This window comes from Triticum urartu, unplaced genomic scaffold (genome assembly GCF_003073215.2).
Source record: "Triticum urartu cultivar G1812 unplaced genomic scaffold, Tu2.1 TuUngrouped_contig_5627, whole genome shotgun sequence".
Taxonomy (NCBI): Eukaryota; Viridiplantae; Streptophyta; class Magnoliopsida; order Poales; family Poaceae; genus Triticum; species Triticum urartu.
In genome coordinates this window covers 1-6,499 of record NW_024116317.1, presented here as the reverse complement: position 1 = coordinate 6,499, position 6,499 = coordinate 1, and the positions used below count along the sequence as shown (strand labels likewise).

Sequence of the window (6,499 nt, the reverse complement as noted above, 5' to 3'; positions counted from 1 at the left end):
TGGGCCCTTTATTCGCCGAAATGGGGCTGCAAAGAGGGCCAATTTCGGCGCCTAGGGGCGACGACTGGGCGCAAAACCGCCCCCAGCGCCGATTGTATCGCCGGCTCGCCCCCAGGGGGCGATTTTTATGCGTCCTGGGGGGGGGCCAACGGCTGGAGATGCTCTTAGACCATCGGCTTAGAGCATCACCGATAGCTCATATACAACAACAACAACAAAGCATGTAGTCCCAAACAAGTCGGGATAGGCTAGACGTGAAACCCACAAGATCTCGCAACCAACTCATGGTTCTGGCACATGGATAGCAAGCTTCCACGCACCACTGTCCATGGCTAGTTCTTTGGAGTAAAATTTAGGGCACCAAAAAGTGCTTGGAGTAAAATTTAGGGCACAAAAAAGTGCTTTATAGGGCACGAGAAAGTGAGTGTCTCCAACAGCTGCCCTAAAATAGGGCAATCGAAACATCCAAACTGAAGATTGAACTTCAAATGTACATATCTGCATAGTTCCATAGTGAGATCAAATGCGGGCAGTCGATCTCCAAATTATGTATTACCTCCATCCCAAATTAGTTGTCTTAGATTTGTCTAGATATACAGATGTACCTAACACTAAAACGTGTCTAGATACATCTGTATCTAGACAAATCTAAGACAATTAATTCGGGACGGAGGGAGTGCAAATGTGTTTTTCTTGGGCACATAAAATTCACTAGTTTTATTCACCCCGATTAACTACTACTTATCAGCTCGATGGATGAGGAGGTGGATCACATTCAGTACCTTGTATTCCTTGGCGACAATTTATACAATTGCCGTCCTCTTGATTAAGCCACATGTGATTGGCATCTGACGACAAGCTAGAGGGATTAGCTGCCAGGTTATCTCCTACTTGGTGTAGCAATAATTTGACGAACTGAATCAGCGTTGATGAATCAGCTCATTTGATTCTGCATGACCTGAATCAGTGTTGCTTCAGATTGGGAGAAGGCAAAACGAGATCAGCGGTCAACGCATCTTCTCGTGCAGCCACACCTCGTCGGAGGCCGCCAGACGTGTCGGCGTTGGTGCTGCTGCAGCCTGGAGCTGGATCCACGTGGGCGGAGGGGAGCTGGAGCTCGCCGCGGTCACCGCCTAAGACAAATCTGCAGCTTCACCTGCAGCTCATGCGGCCACATGGACGAGTGCGAGCCGCACAACTTGCTACTCCACCTGCAGCTTACGCGGACAATGTCGGCGTGCAAGGCCTCCGCCGTGCGTGGCGTGAGGCCGCTGCATCGGGGGATGTGGCAGAAGGGCATTGGCTGCACGGGGACTTTCTGCTGCACCGCAGCGGACGGGTGCTCGCGGGCACAGCCGACGGGATTGATTCACGCATGCTCCCGCGCCACGCGCAGGGGGAGCGCAGGCGGAGGAGCTCGCCGGGGTGGCGGGGATGGCCGGTGGCGGAGGGGAATCGGTAGGGGAAGCTGAGGGGGAGCCGGGCCGGTGAGGGGGCGGTGAGGCGTCGGATCTAGCCGGAATCAGCTGGCAACGGCGGCGGGAAAGAGGGGGCCGAGAGGAGTGTGCGACTGGAGGAACTTTAATTGGCGGTTGGGGCTGCACGCGCAACTCGTTCCGTTTTGTGGCAGCAGCCGAAGTGCTTTATATTTGCAGCACTTGGTGCTGTTTTTTTGGGCTGTCCAAAAGAATTTCGAGCAAATTTTACAACAAGGGCAGCTGTTGGAGCAGCGATTTTGTACCCAAATGCCCTAAAAATCGATTATGCCCTATTATAGGGCAGCTATTGGAGATGCTCTTAGGAGATCATCAAAAGGCATTGGTGTCTTGCTGCTGTTGCACTATTCAAGATCAAAAGAGAGCACAAATATGACGAAAGATCTCTCTGCAGTTGATGTATAATTGGAAGAAATTGGATGGGAAGAGAAACTAAAACCAAGAGCATGATTTTGAGTTCGAGTCACATTTCTGCATTTGCTACTTGTGTTTCTCACAAGACTGGTGCTCACATTAAATTAGTATAGTGTATTTGTTTATTTGTGGTAGGTCTGACATGTGAGTAAAAGTGCATTTGTTTATTTATATCTCTTCGAAGGTTCTAGTCCCATGTGTGTAAAAGTGCATTTGTTTATTTGTGTTGGTCCTACATGAACTCGCCCACCAACTCCAACCTTTATAAGTAGGAAGAAAAGATATTAGTAAAACAGTCAACTAATGAAGCAAAAAATACCAACAATATCTACCTGCTTCAGTTCTTCCAGGCTAATCGTTCCACTCTTGTCAATATCAATGGCATTGAACTGGTCACGAAGATCAGACAGTTCTTCTGGATTTAATGTAGATGCTAATGCCTACAAGTTGTAGAAATTCATCTGAGTTGTTTGTGTCACGCCTTCCAGAGTCATGCACAATATCTCAGACTAATCTGGCATCCCAACTTACCCTTAAAGCAAACTGTTTGAAACGACTGTATTTCACAAACTGTCGCATATTATGCAATACTGATATGTCCAGGGGTATTTCAGATGCCTGCCCTCCTTCTCTGACCCATTCATGTGCTGAAGAACAGAAAATTAGCACAGTAAACAAATAAACATTATGGTATATACCAAGGTATGAAATAGCATGTTTGTATTTTATCGCAACCAGAGAGGTTCAATTCATGTGCTGAGTCATTAACGAATTACATGTTGGTCCTACATCGACCATATCTAATCATGATAATCAGCAAAAGCTACTTCTACATAAAAAGAAAATATAATCATGCTATTTTATACATGCATAGACCAGTGCTACCAAATAAGTACAAAAACAACAACAATCAAAAGCGAACACAATAGTAAGAATCCAATAGCACTGGATGTGCAACTAGCTGATTGCACGACATCGTAACCCAAAATGATGAAGTTAGAAAACTAACACCCCCCCCCCCCCCCCCAACACACACACACACACAAACACCACCACCAGAAGTTATGAAATACAGGAATTAACTAACAGTACCAATGCCATCTTTCGATGCAATCATGACTGCTGAATAAGAGTTTGACAAGGTGGAATCCCCCCATTACTTCTTAATTGGTCTAAGGGTATTATCCGTATGTCCTCTTGAATATGATTCATACGAAAGTATCCAGCAATCAAGAGAGTTCACATGATTGAGCTCAAGTAACAGGTGTTGCGCCTCCAGGCCACAGCCCGTGCGCTCACGAGCTGGAGCGCCCGCACAGTCGGTGGCATCCGCCTCAAGCTCGCAGTCTCGCGGGAGCTGATCTTGAGATTTGACAAGGCGCAAGAGGACAGGGCCCTCACCCTGATGAACGATGGCTACACTCCCAACTGAAGATATCCTACCTTGGGCTTGCCTCCCTGGAACGTACCATTGCTCGCCAACGGGCACGTATTGCCGTGCTGAAGGACGGAGACGCGAACAGCTCCTTCTTCCACCGGCGGAGCACCTACCATCGGCAGAAGAACACGATCCACGCTATCACCATGGATGACCGTGTGCTCTTCGACCACGATGACATCGCAGACGCGGCCTTCGCCCACTTCGACGCCTTGCTGGGCACCGCCGTCGACCGCGACTGCTCGCTGAACCTTGACGACCTCATCGAGCCAGCCGATGACCTTCTCGACCTTGAGGCGCCTTTCGGTGCCGAGGAGATTGGCACGCCGTCCAACGGCTGCCCGCGCACAAGGCGCCCGGTCCTGACGGCTTCACGGCTGAGTTCATCAAGGCATGCTGGCCCACGGTGCGGCAGGATTTCGCGGACGTATTCCAGCAGCTCTACGACATGCGCAGGTCGACGCGGGGGGCGGGGGGGCCCCCCCCCGCCTCAACTAGGCACTGCTCGCCCTGCTCCTCAAGCGCGCCGACGGCCAGCTTCGGGGACTACGGGCCCATAAGCCTCATCCACCTCGTCGCCAAGGTGTTCGCGAAACTTCTCTCGCTACGCCTCGACCCAAAGCTGGATCGCCTCGTCAGCAACAACTAGAACGCGTTTATCCCCGGGCGCAGCCTTCATGATAACTTCATTCTGGTCAAGCAATCAGTACGCCTGCTCCACCAACTTAAGACACCAAGAGCCCTCCTCAAGCTTGGCCTGGCAAAAGCTTTCGACTCGATCTCTTGGTCGTTCGTCCTCGAGGTCCTGCAACGCTACGGTTTTGGCGCGCGCTTCTGGGAGTGGCTGGCCATATTGCTATCCTCGGCGAGCACTCGGGTGCTCATCAATGGCGCTCCAGGGCCCCCGGTCTGGCACCGCTGCGGCTTCCGGCAAGGCGACCCGCTGTCCCCGCAGCTCTTTGTCCTTTGCCGTCGACGTCCTCGGCTGGCTCATCAATCGGGCAACCTCACTTGGGATACTACAGCAACTCAACCCACGGCGGCCCAGCCATCTCGCTGTACGCAGATGATGTTGTGCTGTTTTGTCATCCATCGCCCACCGAGATCGTCACGGTCAAGGAAATCCTCCAACTATTTGGCCGCGCATCCGGACTCCACGTCAACTACACCAAGAGCACAGCTACCCTCATTCACTGCGACAGCGACGCCGCAACCGCAGCAGTCCAGCTGCTCGGCTGCCCCATGGCCGAGCTCCCCATCACCTACCTGGGAATTCCCCTCACGGTTCGGCGACCCACTGCCGCGCAACTGCAACCACTCGTGGACAAGGTGCGGGGCCAGCTGCCATCCTGGAAAGCGAGGCTCATGAACAAGGCAAGGCGCCTCGCGACGGTGAAATCTGTCCTCTGCGCAATCCCCATCCACCAGCTGCTGGTCTTCACGCCACCTATAAAAACCATCAAGCAGCTTGAGAAGATTGAACTAGGGTTCTTGTGGGCTGGCCATGAGGCGGCCAATGGCGGCAACTGCCATGTCAACTGGCGCCGGACATGTCGCCCCATCGAGCTCGGAGGCCTCGGAATTCCAGACCTGGAGCACACCGGGTTGGCGTTGCGCCTTCGATGGTTATGGCTGAGCCGCACTGACCAAACCAGGGCATGGAGCAGCCTTGGCTCGCAGTTCTCTGCGGACGAGCGGGCACTGTTCTTCGCCTGCACTGAGACGGTCCTGGGCAACAGCCATACAACCCTATTCTGGGATGACCGGTGGATCAATGGCCGCTCCATCAGCGAGATTGCACCACAGCTCCACGCCTGCATCCCCAAGCGCAAGAGAAAGGCACGGACTGTCGCGGAGGGGCTCCACGCCAATGCTTTGGCACGCGACATCGAGGGCACACTAGGTATCCATGAGATTGGCCAATACATACACCTCTGGAGTACCTTGGAGCGCACTACCCTGACCGAGGAACCTGACCAACTCCTCTGGAAGTGGACCACGAGCAGATCATACACTGCGAAGTCCTGCTACAAGGCTACCTTCCAGGGATCAATCCACAGCGAGTCCTGGAAATTCATATGGAAGAGTTGGGCACCACCCCAGGTACGCTTCTTCCACTGGCTCACCGACCAGGACCGGTGCTGGACCACCGACCGCTTGGCACGCCGTGGGCTGCAGCACCACGACCCTTGCCTCCTGTGCTGCCGGGACCCCGAGACGATGGACCATCTGCTACTTCGATGCCCCTTCTCCAGGCAAGTTTGGCATGACATCATCGCTTGGCTAAGCATGCCATGCACGCCACCACGCCATGAACCTTCCCTCCTGGGCTGGTGGCACACTGCCAGGCAGGGGACACCGCAGTCCATGCGCAAAGGCCTGGCCTCCATGGCCTTGTTAACCCCCTGGATGATCTGGAAACACCGCAACAGTTGCGTCTTTGAGGGCGCCCTGCCTTCAGCGCAAGACCTTGTTGTGAAGATCAAGGAAGAGGCGTCGCTCTGGGCCAAGGCGGGAGCTGCTGGCCTTCGCGATATCATCCCCCAGACTTGGGACGTGCACTGATTACCCGTTTTTCATCATCAGTTCTGTACCTCCTAGGAGGATTGTAACATAAACCCTATCTTTTCAATACAAAGAAACGCAAAAATCTTTTTGTGTTTTCTCAAAAAAAACATATCCGATATTGATAAATAGTTACATACATAATGCCTGAGCAGCAGTTAGTCTTGCACGGGGATCCTTAACTAGTAACTTCTGTACAAAATCTTTAGCACTTGGAGTAATGTTTGCCCAAGGCTTCCGACGAAAGTCTGGCTTGTTTTTTAACACCTGTAGACAAAAAAAACACAATCAATAGAAGAAACTCAGACTAGCCATAAAAACAGTTAACCAGAGTATACGAAGATATCCATGCTTATCTAAAAGCACAAATATTGTGTTACATTGTGCTTCTACCTAGAGGTCCTAGACCCCACCTGTGCTAGCTGTTAGGAAAGCAACTTAACTTTATTGAAGGCCCAAGGGGCATATATATTACACATGACTTGAGGTGTAAGGAAACTAAACATAGACTAATAAGGACTCCTAGACCAATACTAATACTCCTTAACCCCCCCCCCCCCCCCCACAAGAACGCGACAGGCACCGC

General features: G+C 52.0%; 1 long non-coding RNA gene across 1 annotated transcript; it reads right to left on the bottom strand.

Annotated features, from left to right (window-relative positions):
• Positions 1-700: 700 nt before the first annotated feature.
• On the bottom strand, positions 701-6,202 carry LOC125529474. Its single transcript, XR_007292629.1, has 3 exons — positions 6,054-6,202; positions 2,442-2,557; positions 701-2,350 (listed from the first exon to the last, which is right to left on the bottom strand). It is a non-coding gene; the product is annotated as an uncharacterized LOC125529474 (long non-coding RNA).
• Between the last annotated feature and the right edge of the window lie 297 nt (positions 6,203-6,499).